We start from the raw sequence: 15,939 nt of genomic DNA on the forward strand, positions 1-15,939 counted from the left end.
CAAAGTCTCCCTATTTACATTGCCGGCGCCGCTTATATCCAGAAAATGACTTGTAACTTTCCGTTATTAAATACAGTCCATGCTGCGAAATTCATATGGTTGCCTCGTTAATAACGCCTCTTTCCGGTGAGAGTCGATAGAGCCCCCTGTACTAGAGTTAGCACATTCCAACAGTTTGCAGGCTCTGAGACGTGGCACAGCTCGCGAGGTCCCAGCCTAACTCAGCAGTTTGCACAGGTATACTTATTCAAACTATACTCTATCAGGAAAGTACTTTTAATAATTTTAAAGCTAAACTTCTCAATGATGACCTTGTAATTCTGTTGAAAGTGGGAAAAAATAGGCATATTATTGCAATTAAAGAACTGGATTTTTTTTTTTGCTTTGTTGGGAAATTAACATTTGGTTTATGTTTATTGTATTTTGGATACCCTAATTGAAAACTGTTATCGTAACGATTGCACTCAAAGGGTTATACGCCCATTAGTATTAGTATTGAAATTATTAGTATTAAAAGAGCAGATGAAACAAATAATGTTCTTCAGCATTTTTCATAACTTGCGAAAAGTTAACTACAAATAACTCTTAGACTTTCCACATTGGCAATCTTGTCTGAGTTTGCGTTTGTTGTTCTTTTGTGATGTCTGGGTAAATGTGAAAGTTTTAATGTTGCAAAGAAAGGTTTTCAGGAATCGTTTTATGATATCTAGGCGATTACTCTGGGGACGCACACAAAGTGCTGGAGGAACTCAGCAGGCCAGGCAGCATCTATGGAAAAGAGTACAGTCGATGTTTCAAGCCGAGACCCTTGAAGAATCTCGGCCCGAAACTTTGACTGTACTCTCTTCCATGGATGTGTCTGGCCTGCTGAGTTCCTCCAGCATTTTGTGTGTGATGCTTGAATTTCCAACATCTGCGGATTTTCTCTGTGGCTGGTCTGGGGAAGCTGCAGTTCCCCTTGGAGCAAAATTTAGAAAGACGGTTTGATAGAGGTTAATACGATCATATTTGGTTTAAAGAGGGTTAATAGATAGAAGTTGGTGCTATTAGGATATGATTCAATACTTGGTAATACAAATAAAAAGTTTAGGACTAAAGTTACCAGTTGAATGCAAGAAAAAAATGTTTTACTAAAAGAGTTGCGATCTGGAATTTACTACCTGCAGGGCAATTGGAAACAGTATTAGACAAGTGTCTGAAAAAGTTTATTTGGCAGGGATATTAACAAAAAGCGGGGTTTGCCATTGACGGAATTGCTCCGCGAGGTCTCGATGGACGTCTTGGTGCGGGAATAATTATTTAATTATATGAAATCACTCCTCTGGATGCTAAGAGATAAATCTGTCAGAATCACATCTGCTGCGACGGATGACTCGCATCCTTTACTTCTTCCCTTAGTCTGTGAAACTCATGAATACCCTGCCACCACCGAGGTCACGAAACTAGGACACCGTTCACTGTACTACTTACTGTTTACCTGTGCTGCGCTTTACTATGTGCATTTTGAACTATAAACTATGTATAGTATAATATGTTGGCTTATGTGCTGTATGTGATATATGTTGTGTGGGTGCACCGTAGTCCGGAAAAACTTTGTTTCGTTTGGTTATATATAGATGACGATAAACTTGAACTTGAATTTACTTGTTCACTCTTAACGTGTTATCTTAGCAAACTAACAGTAAATGTTGGGAACACTGAAAAAAGAACAGGCAATATCTTTGCAGAGAGAAAAACAAAGTTAACGTTTCATGCCGAAGACCTTTCATCAGAAGTAATTTTCAGTTGCACCATACTGTCATTTTGAAATCTTGACTGGCTAATGTAAATGATTAACATCGGCTTTCTTCAGTGAGCGAGGGCTCGAAGCGACAGTGCGGACGGCGACCCGGTCCTCCCCGCGGGGAAGGCTTCCAACCGCCGTCGCCCGGCAACAGGGGGAGAGTGACGTCACCAAGAGACAACAAGCCTCGCGAGGAAGCGCGAGCCAATGCCGTCGCGGCCACGAGCGCGTGCGCTTCGGAGCTGCCGGCCGCGGGTGGTCGGCGGATACTGTATAATGAGTTACAATATGTAGCTTTCCAGATCAAACTTTATTCCTAGACAAATAGAGTCATCTTGAATGTGTTGTTAATGTGACCAGTTGTACAATTAGAATGTATTCAATTCACACCGTCTACACATAAGGTTGATTTTTTTTTATTTGTATAATACAAGATAATTCATCAAGTATTATCTTGATGCACACGCTCTTTTGCCATCCTGCAGATTAATAAGTAGAAAGGTTGCAATCTTTCGAGGTCTTCCTTGCTTACATCAGATTTCATTTCATCTATTGGGAAGATTTCTTATATTCCAGCTGAAGTGGACTCTACCTTGAGATTTAGTTTTTAAAACAGTAAATATGTTGCAAAGTCAAGAATATGTGGAGACTGGTGAACTACATATACCTGTCTGGACAGGCCCCCCGCTGACTGCTCCTGTGGCCCCTCCCACAGACCCCGGTATAAAGGCGATTGAGGCCTGAGCCCGGCCTCTCAGTCTCCAGGATGTAACATGGTGGTCAATTGCTGCTTGTTCTTTCTTCCAGTCAATAAAAGCCAATAGCTCGTCTCACGTCTCAGAGAGTTATTGATGGTGCATCAGAGACTAGGCAAAGAAACATGCTGTTTGGTACCATGAGTCCATTGGGCACCAATATTTCAGAGGATCGATCCTGGACCTGTAGAGTGACACAGTCAGGAAGAAGGCACTCCTGGGACTCATTAAGAGTTTGAGGAGATTCTAGCAAATTTCTTAAGATTTACCTTGGGAAGCATTCTCACTGGTTTCATCATGTGGTTATGGAGGTTCTGGTCCACAGCATTGAAAGAGGCTGCAGAGGGTTTTAGATTCAGCTCACTCCATAATGGGCACAGGCCTTCACACATTGCCGCCGTTTTCAAAATGTGATGCCTCTAGAAGGCAGCATCCATCATTAAAGAACCTCAACATCTGAGACATGCCCTCTTCTCATTACTACGTTAATGGAGGAGGTGCAGGGGCCTTAAGACCCACAGGTCCATGAACACTACCTAGCTGTCCCTCTTTTGCACTGTTTGTTTATTTGTATTTTTTGATGTTTGCACTGTACTGCTGCCACAAAACAACAAATTGTATGACATATGTCAGTGATAATCAACCTGATTCTGATTCTGCAGACAGTCAAGCATCTATTTTTGCACTAATCCTACCCTAACCCATTTAGTTATCCCCATGTTCCTACCAATCCTCCTCCAACATTCTATCTTCCAGTTATACACTTGTGGTTTAATTTACAGTGGCCAATTTACCCACCAACCTGATATTTTCGGGGGAATTTGGGAGGAAACCAGATCACCTGGAGGGAACCAGTTGGGTCACAGACCATTCAAATTCCACCCAGTCAGCGCCAGGGATCAGAATTAAACCTGAGTAACTGGAGATGTGAGATACCAGCTCTAATAGGTGCTTTACTGTGCTGCTCAACATTTGTGACAATTCATTGTGCATGAAATCTCTTTGGTGTGTTTCTTTGTTTAATGGGCTTATATCAATGACATAGAAAAGAAACTAATGTGTTCATGTCTGTGTTATAAATAGTCCAGGTTCCAGTTACTAAAAATGCAACCTTTCCCATTTCTGGCAAACAGTTTCTGACCTGAAACATTGGTTCTGTTTTTTATTCCACAGATACTACCTCACCTGCTGTGTGTTTCTAATACATTCTGATTTTTATTATTATAAATACAGTTTCTATTTATGTAACACCTTGACTGGCTTAAAGCCAAAACAAGATCTTTTTCAGTTTTTTCACCAGCATATGATCACACCAGCTGTGGTTGTACCAAACACAGACTGAGGAGGCTAGGATTGTCCTCCTCAGAACTAAAGTGATAAAAGGAGATTTGACAGAGAATAACAAGGTTGTGACTTGTTTAGACAGGGTAAATTGAGAAAAGTTTTTCCCAAGGTTCAAGGACCAGAAAATCCATAAAAACGTAATGTAAAAGATACTAAAGGCTTGAGAAGAAAAAATACTTTGTTCATGCACAATAGTTGTGATCTAATGATCTAAACTTTTAATCCACTATTCTGCTTACATCTTAACCCACTTTGCTTCAGTAAATTGCATAAACCACAAAATGAAAACAAATTAAAACCATGCTTTTTGAACTTATCAAATATTTGAGAGCAACTTCTGGATCTTCCGCCCTTCTTGATTCCTTTGAGTTTAGGGTCCTCAGTGACTAGTGACTGATGCTTTGACTGTTTAAGAGTAGCATTCAGATCTCTCAAAGAAGTCAAGTGGGTTCACCTTCAAGTTACTAAAGTTCTGATTGTTTGTACAAAGTTCCAGAAACTCCACATTATTCTTGGGTATGAGAATATTTCCTTCCACTCTATCCAGTATGTTTCAAACCCAACTTCAAATATCATCCTTTAACATACTTCAGTGACAGCTCCAATTTCTGTAGAAGCAGTGCAAGTGAGTGCTCTCAGAGAATGCCATTTAAATGCCAAGTTTTAAGCAGCTTTGCACTTACAAAATCTTGCTGATGATTACCTGAACTCATTTCACTTTGACAGCAAAGTCAACTGAGAGAAGAGTGCTTCATTGCCTCAGACTAACCTAAAGTGATTTTAAGTCATAAGTACATAATAGCACTAAGGGAAGTCCAGCATTAAATAAGATTATAACCAATCCTTTTCCTCAACACCACTTTCCTGCACTATCCCCATAAACCTTCATGTCCTGATATCTAAAATGCATCAATCGCAGTCTGTGTATTCAGTCATTGAATACACAGCCCTCTGGAATAGAAAATTACAAATATTCACTACCCATTAGATTACTAAATTCCTTCTCATCTCAGTCCTAAATAGTCAATTCCGTATTTTGACATTGTGACCCTTGGTCACGACAGACATCCAAAGGAAAAAAAAAATTCATCTTCTGCTCTGTTAAATCCCATAAGATTTTATATTTTTCAATCAGATCACTTTTCTTTCTTTTAAACTCTAGAGTACAGGCCTTGCCTGCTTAATTTTCCATCGCAGACTAAACCCTCCATTCCAGTACTCAGGAGGAGAAACAATTATCTCTAGACCTACCAAGGCATCCATCCATTGAATATGTTTTATAGCAATCAAAGATGTTTAAAAGTGGCATTTTTCTTGTTCTGGTAAAATATTTCAATACAACTGCATTAAAAATGACTGTGTTAATGTTGATGGAATACAAAATGATGATTTCAGGAATCTAAACTTCCGTGAAGATTTAATTTCCTTATACTTCATCATACTGTGTGCTTCTTTAAACTTGCATTAGAATGTGGATTAGTTTGGAAATCAATTAGCATTAATCATTCATATTTTCACGTGTTTTCATATCCCTGGAGAGCCATACCATAATAGACATGCCCCCATAAGCAAAGATTGAGGTTAATTTCCCATCTTTTTAGTTTATGCTTTTATTTGCATTAATAGGCTGAAAATGTAGCATTTTCCCTTTGATGCCCAATGACATATTGGACAAAGACTGTGCTGAGGTATGTAACCATGTGGTCCAGGCATAACTTAAAATGGACATTGATAATCAGGTTACTAGCAATTAAATGCCACTTCATACCAGTGACTGCTGATGATTGACAGGAGGCTGGGTGATAATGAACCTGATTAGATTTGCCCTGCTTTGTGTGGCTAATATACCTGGGAAATTTTTTGTATTGATGATAGATGCCATTATTTTGACAGGAAGAATAATTTGGTTGGTAACACAGGTAATAGTGGAACACCTGATTTGTTTCTCCTATAGTAATGTTGTCAGCTGTTTCTTGATATCACATGGAGTAAATTGAACCAGCTTAAATTTGGCTTCTGTGATGATGGAGAACTCAGGAAGAAGCCAAGATCGATCACCCACTCAGCACCTCTTGGGTGAATCTGGTTACAAGTACTTCAACCTTGTCTTTAGCACACATGCAGGTTTCTACACAATCAGTCCTTCAGGACTCTGCCAGTGGAGATAGACCTGAAGTATCTTTAATGATGAACAACAGATCTTCCCTCCAGTGTACATTCTATACCCTCATTACCCTCAGTGCTTCTTTCAAGTGTTTTTCAACACGAGAGTACAGATTCAGCAGTTGAAGGAAGATTGTTGGTAATAATCAGGAGGAGATCTCTTTGCCATGAGACTTTATTAGGTCCAGAGCCAATGTTGAGGACATTAAGAACTATGTCCTCCCTTCTTGTCCTTCTGTGAAATGGGTCATAACTAGGGATTACAATGGAAAAGGCATGCACATTATCTGTAAGGCATGATTCTACACAAATGGCAAACTCAGGCTGTTGCTTGACTTACCTTTAGGTCAGCTTTTCCCATTCAGTCACTAGGTAACTAGGAGGGGTAGGATAGATCCACAGGCTGGACTTAGTTGTATCCAAATTCAGTGCCAAGGTCATTGCTATGTGGTCCGCTTGGTTTTATTATTTATTTGTTTCAATGATACAATTGAGTGGCTCATTAGGCCATTTCACATAACATCTCAGCATCAATCGCATTGATAGGTATGGGAAAATGCACGTAAGAGGAGCAGATTTCCCCTCCTGTAGCACAACAGTGAACATCAATGCAGTTGTAGAGTCATAGAGCACAAGAGCTCAGAAACAGGTCCTTTCGTCCATTAAGTCCATGCCAGTTTTCTGCCTAGTCCCATCTACCTGCACCCAGACTAGACTATACAGTATCCGTCCATACCTCTGTCATCCATGTATCATTCCAAACTTCTCTTAAATGTTACATTTGAACTCACATCTACGAATTCCACTTTCAGCTCATTCCACACTTGCACTATCCTCTGAGTGAAGTAGTTCCCCCTTAGATTCCCCTTAAATATTTCACATTTCACTCTAAATCTATGCCCTCATGCTCTAGCCTTTCCCAACTTGATGGGAAAAGCTTGCACGTATTCATCCTATCAATACCCCTCATAATTTTTTATACCTCTCTAAGATCTCCCCTGAATCCCTTGCACTCTAGGGAATAAAGTTCTAACATATTCAACCTATCCCTGTAACTTAGATCCTCAAGCCCCAGCAACATCCATGTGAAGTTTCACTGCATTCTTACAATCTTATTAATATCTTTCCTGTGAGTAGGTGACTACAACTGCACACAACACTTTTAATTTAGCCTCACCATGTAATATACAACTTCAACATAACATCCAACTCCAGAACTCAAGCCCTGATTTATGAAGGCTGATGTGCCAATGACATAACACATAACAAACAGATGTGCCAACCCTATCCAACCCTATCTACCTGTGATGCTACTTTCAAACAATTATGAATCTCTATTCCCAGATCCCTTTGCTCTACTGTACACCTCAGTGTCCTACCATTCACTGTAAAAGTCTCATCCTTGTTTGTCTTCCCAAAGTGCAACACTTCACACCTGACCTCATTAAATTCCATCTGTCATTTTAGAGCCCATTTTTCTAGTTGGTCCAAATCACTTTGCAAGCTTTGATACCCTTCCACTGTGTCTCCAAACTTGGTGTAATTTGCAAATTTGCTGGTCCAGTTTACCATATTATCATCTAGATCAGGGGTGTCAAACTCATTTTAGGTCACGGGCCGGATTGAGCAAAATGCAGCTTCATGCAGGCCGGATCAGTCGGACACGTGCGAACGCAGCTTTCGTTGCCTCCGTTTTTTCAGCCTGCTCTCATGTGTCTCAGTCTCTGCTATAACTACAAAGTGTTTCACTTTACAAATTCCGTTTCTTATGAAGAAGACTGCCGAATAAACACTAAAAACCCTGAAAACCTGGTACCTGAATAAACTCAGCATTAGCCATATCATACGCCATAGGCGCTTCGATTACTGGGGCCAGCTTTAATAGTAATTAGATATTATCTCGCAGGCCAAAGATAATTCCACCGCGGGCCGGATTTGGTCCACGGGCCTTGAGTTTGACATATATGATCTAGATGATAAACAACAATGGACCCAGCACTGATCCCTGTGGCGCACCACTAGTTACAGGTCTCCAGTCAGAGAAACAATCATCCACTACCATTTTCTGGCTTCTCACAGTAACCCAACATTGAATCTAATTGACTAATTCATACTAAATGCCAAGAGACTTAACCTTCTGGACCAGCCTCCCACGTGGGACTTTGCCAAAGGACTAGCTGAAGTCCACGTAGACACTGCCTTTCCTTCATCAATCTTCTTGGTAACCTCCTCGAAAAATTCTTTAAGACTGCTTAGACATAGCCTAGCACACATAAGTCATAGTGACTATTCTTAATCAGGCCCAGTCTAGCCAAATACATATACAGTGGATTCCAGTTAATTGGGATACATAGGGATTAATATATTTTGGCCCAGTTAAGTGGTTTCCTGGAAATAGGTAAAAAAAGTATAAAAAAGACAAACTACCAATTAAATCAGTAACAAATAATGTTCAAATTAGAACACTAACAATACCCTACAGGACTATAAAACTGTGTATTAGTTCCTAATAGCTAGCAATGGAGAAATTCATACAGTGTATGCTGTCCTATTCATTTGATTGACTGTAAATGAACAAAATCAGTGCAGATAATGGACCGCCTGTGGTAAACTATGTATACCTGTCTGGACACACCCCTCTGCTGACTGATCCTGTGGCTCCTCCCACAGACCACTGTATAAAGGCAATTGGGGCACTGCTCCTCCCTCAGCCTTCGACGTGGCCGTACTCCCTTTTCGCTGTTAATAAAAGCCTATCATTCACTTCCAGTCTCCTATTGATGGTGCATCACCGCCTTCATAAAATGCTTTTGACAATTACATCCTCCAAATCTTCATTTTCATTGTAACATTCAAGATGTTTGTCACTACCTTCAAATTTGTCATTATTCCTAACTTGTTGAAGTAGTGAAATTATTTCATTTTCACTCCCAGCCGTTTCTGACCTCTCCAAGCCTGAATGCTTGAAACACCAGTGAGCAAAACAGTTCTGAATTGTCTTGATGCTTATTTCTAGCCAACTGTTGGTGACAAAAATCATAGCTTTTTCAACACAAACACATACAACTGACACTATTTTAAAACTGTTCACTCTAAGTACGGTGTACTGTTTCATTGTCACAAAGGCACACAGGACCTATGGGATTTCGGCCAGAGTCTTTTGTCCCAATTAAGCAGCATAATGTCCCAAATAAAAGACAGGAATCCCAGCTAGCTTCTTCACTAGTTTATGTTGTTTAAGAGTTGTCCCAAATACGTGGCTGCCCCAATTAACCAGAATCCATTGTGCATCCTGTCCTTCAAGGATACCTTCCAACAAGTTATCCACAACTGATGGTAGGCTCACCAGCCTATACTTTCTTATCTTATTCTTAGAGTTTTAAACAACAAAACAACATTAGCTAACCTCCATTCATCCAGCACCTCACCCAAGGCTAAGGACATTTCAAATATCTCTGTTAAGTCACCTGTAATTTCTGCACTAGGCTTCCACAAGGTCCATGGGGACACCTCATCAGGCCCTGGAGATTTATTCACGCTAATTCACCTCAAGACAACAGGCACTTCCTCTTCCATAATCTGGATATGGCCCATGACCTCACTGCTGATTTGCCTCACTTCTATAGACGCCGTCTGTCTCCCAGGCAAGTACAGACACAAAAAAAAGTATTTTAAGGTCTCCCCCATCTCTCTTGGCTGCCTGAATAGATGATCACGATGATCTTCAAGAGCACCAATTCTGTCCCTTGCTATCATTTATCTTTTAATATGTCCGTAGAAGCTGTTGTAAATCTCTTTCAGCTTGTCTACCAGAGCAACCTCATGTCCTCTTTGAGCCCTTCTGATTTCTTTCTTAAGTGTTCTCTTGCATTTCTTATCCTCTTCAAGTGCCTCATTTGATCCTAATTGCCTATACATGATATGTGTCTCCTATTTCTGTACATGGACCAGTCATTAGCTGTAGGTTCAAAATCCCAGAGCCATTGATTCAAGTTACAGCTGATAGGTGTCTGGAATTCATTGCATGAAAGTGACAAAAACCAACATCACATGTAAAAAGGTGCCTAGCTGTATAATTGACCTTCATGGCCTTCACGGTTACAGATTCAATGCTGGAAGAGGGAATAGATTCAGTGTTGATTTTTTCTCTCCATCGAGCCTATGGTGGAGCATCCTTTCATATGCTTATATGACTGTTGATAATGGCTTGGATCTCGACCGCTGTGTATGCACAAATGTAACGGACGTTCACACAATGGACTGAGCAGTTTCCTTCTGGTTCATTTCATTTATCATGATTCTAGGCCCAACACTGCTTTGGTCAGTATAAATGATGTCTATCTGAGTTTAAAAAATGTCCATAGTTGTTTTTTTACATGGGCTTCCACAAAGCGTGAAATGCAGTTTCACATCACAGATATTGGAGGTGGGGGTGTGTACTGAACCAGAGGCAGAGTTATCAGTTATTCAGGAGATTGTTTGTGATGTTAAGGACAGAGGATGCAAAATTGCATAATGTATGCAATTTCCTATATGTAGTTGTCCATAGTGAACGCACAATTTTATTTGATATTTGTTGCGCCAGAGACTGTATGAGTGAGGATATTAGCAGATGCTCATCAGAAGTACTTAGATTAGACACTGCCACTTTTGACATCCAGACACCAACCTCTTAACTTCACCCAGCTCAATACATATTCAGCAACAAGAAAAACTGTGCCTACTGATACAAAGCCAGTGCTGGTTAAAGGAATCATGAGGTACTTACAGGTTCTTGGTTGATCTATACTGGCGCTACTACTTTTCTGCACGTTTTTGGTGTTTTCCAGTCTTCTTCAATTTGCTAAAATTGGCAGCAAGTGTGTGATAGATGCCAAAGGATTTTGTCCTGATTTCACAGTTCCTTGAAATCTTTGCATTGGTGGGCAAGAAGTGAATGAACACAAAGCAGAACAGTGTGCTGGAAGTGAGAAGGAAGAGGAGAAACGTTCTCTGCAATGTATTACATGTTTAGTGATATCCTTCGTGAGTTGTGATACCTGACCAGAGCAGAGCAAGGACCTCTTTGCCAGTGGCTTCCCAGCTGACTGTGGTAATGGACTTCCAGCAAGCTCTTTCAGCAGTTTGCTGCTTAATATTAGATCGGTGCTTCATTATTAACAGCAGATGATAAATGTGAAGTATATTTTTCTATATAAGTTGAGGGACCATAAACTGATATTAACTAAAGGTAACAAATATTTCCCGACTTACATTCTGTCTGTCTCTGAACTTCCACTGGTATAGGTTTGGGAACAAATTGCCATTAATTGTTCTTATTTCCATTTCTTTATATTATACCTGGATTTTGCAACATCCCTGGAAACCTGTCTCGTGGTGTATATCTTTCTATGGGCAAAGAGTGTGGCTGTTTTTGATCCCATTATTGCATTGTCCCATTGAAGGTATGTTTCACTTAAAATAGCTAGATAAACAGAAGCTATTTATGTTATTCATGTGATTCCTACATATTATTATTACTTTCCTTAAATATATCTGTAAAACCATTGACAACATTTCAGGTTTATAAATAAAGATAATTCTACAATTTTTGTATGTATTTAATGTACAATCTTTTAATGTTTTTCCATTCATATTTTCCTGATACCTTATGTTCTCACTTCTTTAAATTCCAAACATTAAAAGTTTTGAATTCAAATTATTAAACGCTTTAATTGATTAATTTGTTAATGTGACTAAGACAGAGAAATCTTGGAATACCTTGGACTATATTTACATGTTTGATGTTTATGGAATACCTTTTTTGTTTCTCTGTGAAAATGATGACCAAGGGGATCTGAAATAATTTGAAGTAAAGATGTCATCCATTTCCTGATTCACACTTACAGGTACCAGCAAGTGTTTCAATTGAAAATGAATTCTTATTAATCAGTCTTATTTTCTTTTTTTTTAATACATGGATTTTGCAACACCCCAAGAAATTTACCAGATAATGACATCCTGCAAGGCAAGAAGGATTGGAATTGACAATCCCAACACTGTCATCACTGTATGCATATGGAAGGTGTATTCAGGTTTAATAAAGGCATCCTGGAAGCAGTTTTGTTTCTTGTTAGCTTGTTCACCATGCACCAAATCTCTGCTGTGATGGTTAATTTTAAAGTACACTACTTTCCAGTTTATGTTTGAAATACATTATACTGCTGATGAAGTACATCCTTGCATTAATCAATTCTCCTCCTTTTCCATCTAATTACTGAACTCACTGGACACATTATTAACTTGAGAAAATGTTGGTTTCAGGGTAAAATTTGCTACTGCCTGAAACACAAGCATATCTGACAGTTATATTTTAATTAGCGATTTAAGTGGAATGGATTGCCCAGATTTTTCCACCCCCCATATTCCTCTCTGTCCACATGCTGATTCTCCACACTGGACAGGCTCCCCACAAGGCAGAATGGACTCCAAGCTACAAGTAGATTCAGGCTGGGTTTCATGAGGCCCCATCTTCAAGTGCTGCAAAAGGCTACTTAATGACTATCAAAGAATACAGAAGAATATGGATCAGCTACAGATATGGTCAGAGGAGTGGCAAATTTTAATCTAGGCAAGTGTGAGGTGTTGCACTTTGGGTGGTCAAATGAAAGAAGTATACAGTTAATGGTAGACCCTTTAATGCCACTGAGGTACAGAGGGATCTTGCGGTCCAGGGTCCATAGTTCACTGAATGCAGCTATGTAAGTGAATAAGGTGGTCAAGGAGGCGTATGGCATGCTTGCCTTCATTGGAGGAGTGCTGAGTACAAGAGTGGGGAAGCCATGCTGCTGCGATACAAAACTTTAATCAGACTGAACTTGAAGCATGCAGCAGAGGCTTATTAGGATGCTGCCTGCATTAGAAGGTGTAAGCTATAAGGAAAGGTTAGAAGAACTTGGACTGTTCTCGCTAGGGCATCGGAGGCTGAAGGGAGACCTGACGGGTGTTTTTAAAATGCTGAGAGGTATTGATAGGGTAGACTGTGAGAATCTTTTCCCAGAATAGTAATGTCAGCCACAAGAAGACATTTTTAAGGTTAGAGGGTGTAAATTTAAAGGTGATGTGAGTAGCAAGTTTGTTAAGCAGAGAGTGGATGGTGCCTTGTATAGGTTGCTAGGGGCAGTAGTGGAAACTAGCAGCCTGGTGGAAGTTAAGAGGCTTTTAGATATACACATGAATATGAAGTGAATGGAGAGATATGGATGACGCACAGGAAGGGGACATTTAGTATAAGTTGGCATCAGGACTGGCACATCATGGGCTGAATAGTTTATCCAATGCTTTACTGTCCTATGTAAATCAAAGAACATAAAATGTGCATGATGAACTAATATATTTCTATAGAGTGAAAAAAACAAATCTGCTATAACATGGGAAGGTGGGAATGGCAGTAGGCCATTTAGCCCAATCTATTTCTACTAATTGATGAGTTTATGTCTGATTTGTGATCTAACCTCACGGTCCAGCTGCATCAACATTTTTATTTTATAAATTTCCACCATTATCAGTTTTAAATTTAACAATTAGCATACAATTGATCGCCATTTCTAGATGAGTGTTTCAAACTTTTACCACTCTCTACATGCAGAAACATCTCCTGGCTTCACTCTGAAAAGTCTTTGGACAATGCTTCTAATTCTAGACTTAACTAGTGGAAGTAGTTTTTCTTTTTTTTTGCAATGAATTTCCTTAACAATTTGAAATTTATTTCAAGCAGCCCCTTAAAAATTCAAGAGAATATCACTTTACTTGTATAATCTCTCCTTGTAGTTTTACCCACAGAGTTCAGGTATTATTCAGGGAAATTAACATTGCACTGTTCAGTAATTGTTTTGTGAACCTGACTATGATCTATAGTCTCATTGGACATTCCATGCTTACAGCTTTACACCATTTAGATAGCATTCTGCTTTTTATTTCCTTTTTAGCTTCAAAGTGGATGACCTTGCATTTGCCCAAATTGAAATCCATTTGCCAGAGTTTGGCCGATTCATTTAATCAATGTCTCTTTCTAATTTAGTGCCACCATCTATATTGTTTGTAATGCTTATCTTTTACAAGTGATAAACCAGGCTATCATTTAAATCATCAAAAAATAAAATGGATGGCTGTGACCCTAGCATAGACCTTTACAATATCCTATATGTCATATTGTGCCAGTTTGAGTACTTGATCATGATCATCTCTGGTCGCATCAAAGATTTTAAAAATAGTTTAGATAAAGGAAGGATCCATATAATATTGCCAAAGAAGTAATAGGTTTGAAGACTGTGATTATTTTATAATTCAGCAAAAAGCATCGAACATAGAACATTACAGCATAGTACAGGCCCTTTGACCACGCTACAGAGTCCTCCATTTTTCCATCACCTGTATGCCTATCTAAGAATTTCTTAAAAGCCCCTAATGCATCTGGGTCTACACACCCACCACTCTCTGTGTGAAAAAACTTACCTCTGGCATCCCCCTCCAATCACCCAAAATTTATACTGCCTCATATTAGCCATTTTCCACCCTGGGAAAAGGTCTCTGACTAATCACTCAGTCTATGCCTCTTATCATCCTGTAGACCTCTATCGAGTCACCTCTCCTTCCCCTTCACTCCAAAGAGGAAACCCTAGCTCACTCAACCTATTCCCATAAGACATGCTGTCTCATCCAGGTGGCATCCTGGTAAGTCTTCTCTAACTCTTTCTGAAGCTTCCACATCCTTCCTAAGATGAGGTGACCAGAACTGAACACAGTATTCCAAGTGTGGTTTTATGGTTTTATAGGTTCTTGAACAGTACCTCACTGCTCTAGAACTCAGTGCCCCAACTAATCAAGACTAACACTCCATTTGCCTTCGTAGCAGCTCTACCAACTTGCGCAACAACTTTGATGGATATATGGACATGGACCCCAAGATCCCTCTGTTACTCCACACTGTTGAGAACCCTACCATTGACCCAGTATTCTATCTTCAAATTTGACCTTCCAAAGTGAATCATTTCACACTTTTTCATCTGCCACTTCTCAGCCCCGCTCTGCATCCTGTCAATGTCCCATTGTAACCTATGACAACGGTCTACACTAACCACAGCTCCACCAACCTTCATGTCACCTATAAACATATTAACCCACCCTTCCATTTCTTCATCCAAGATAAAAGTCACAAAGAGCAAGAGTCCCAGAGCAGATCCCTGTAGAAGACGACTGGTCCCAGACTTCCAGGCAGAATGCATTCCATCTACAACCACCCTCTGCCTTCTATGGCAAACTAATTCTGAACCTACACAACCAATTGACTTTCTGAATGAGCTTACCATGGGGAACCTTATCAAATGCTTTACTAAAATCTATATACACCACATCCACTGCTCAACCTTCATCAATGTACTTTACATCCTCAAATAATTCAAATAAGTTCTTGAGGCATAATTTGCCCCTTATAAGGCCATGGTGATTATCACTAATCAGACTACGCTTTTACAAATGCTCATAAATTCTGTCTCTAAGAATCTTCTCCAATAATTTGCCCACCACTGAAATAAGGCTGACAGGACTATAATTCCCAAGGTTATCCCTATTCCCTTTCTTGAACAAAAATAATATCTACCACCCTCCAGTCATTTAGTAATACTCATGCGGCCAGTGAGGATGCAAAGATCATTGCCAAAGGTGCAGCAATCCCTTTCCTCACTTCCCATAGTAACCTGGGGTATATCCCTTCCCACTCCAGGGAATTATCTATCCTAAGGTTTTTCAAAAGTTCCAATACATCCTCTTTCTTAACGTCAACATGTTCCAGCATATCAGCCTGTTTTACGCTGTCCTCACAATAGTCGAGGTCCCTCTCACTGGTGAATACTGAAG

At 39.7% G+C, this 15,939-nt stretch overlaps 1 protein-coding gene, 1 long non-coding RNA gene and 1 other non-coding gene across 3 annotated transcripts in view; 2 read left to right on the plus strand and 1 right to left on the minus strand.

Moving 5' to 3' along the window:
• Nucleotides 1-2,085, minus strand: part of sema5a (sema domain, seven thrombospondin repeats (type 1 and type 1-like), transmembrane domain (TM) and short cytoplasmic domain, (semaphorin) 5A) — a 231,904-nt gene extending 229,819 nt beyond the window's left edge. The window contains exon 1 of the mRNA XM_073054249.1: nucleotides 1,763-2,085. The gene's annotated coding sequence lies outside the window, so the exon portion shown is untranslated. The remainder of the gene's footprint in view (nucleotides 1-1,762) is intronic.
• LOC140732100 (uncharacterized) lies at nucleotides 124-12,144 on the plus strand. Its single transcript, XR_012099981.1, has 3 exons — nucleotides 124-237; nucleotides 11,446-11,489; nucleotides 12,024-12,144. It is a non-coding gene; the product is annotated as an uncharacterized lncRNA (long non-coding RNA).
• Nucleotides 11,858-11,926, plus strand: LOC140732585 (small nucleolar RNA SNORD123). The gene has a single exon (XR_012100109.1). It is a non-coding gene; the product is annotated as a small nucleolar RNA SNORD123 (small nucleolar RNA).
• Nucleotides 12,145-15,939: the final 3,795 nt, after the last annotated feature.

Source organism: Hemitrygon akajei, chromosome 8, assembly GCF_048418815.1.
Source record: "Hemitrygon akajei chromosome 8, sHemAka1.3, whole genome shotgun sequence".
Lineage (NCBI taxonomy): Eukaryota > Metazoa > Chordata > Chondrichthyes > Myliobatiformes > Dasyatidae > Hemitrygon > Hemitrygon akajei.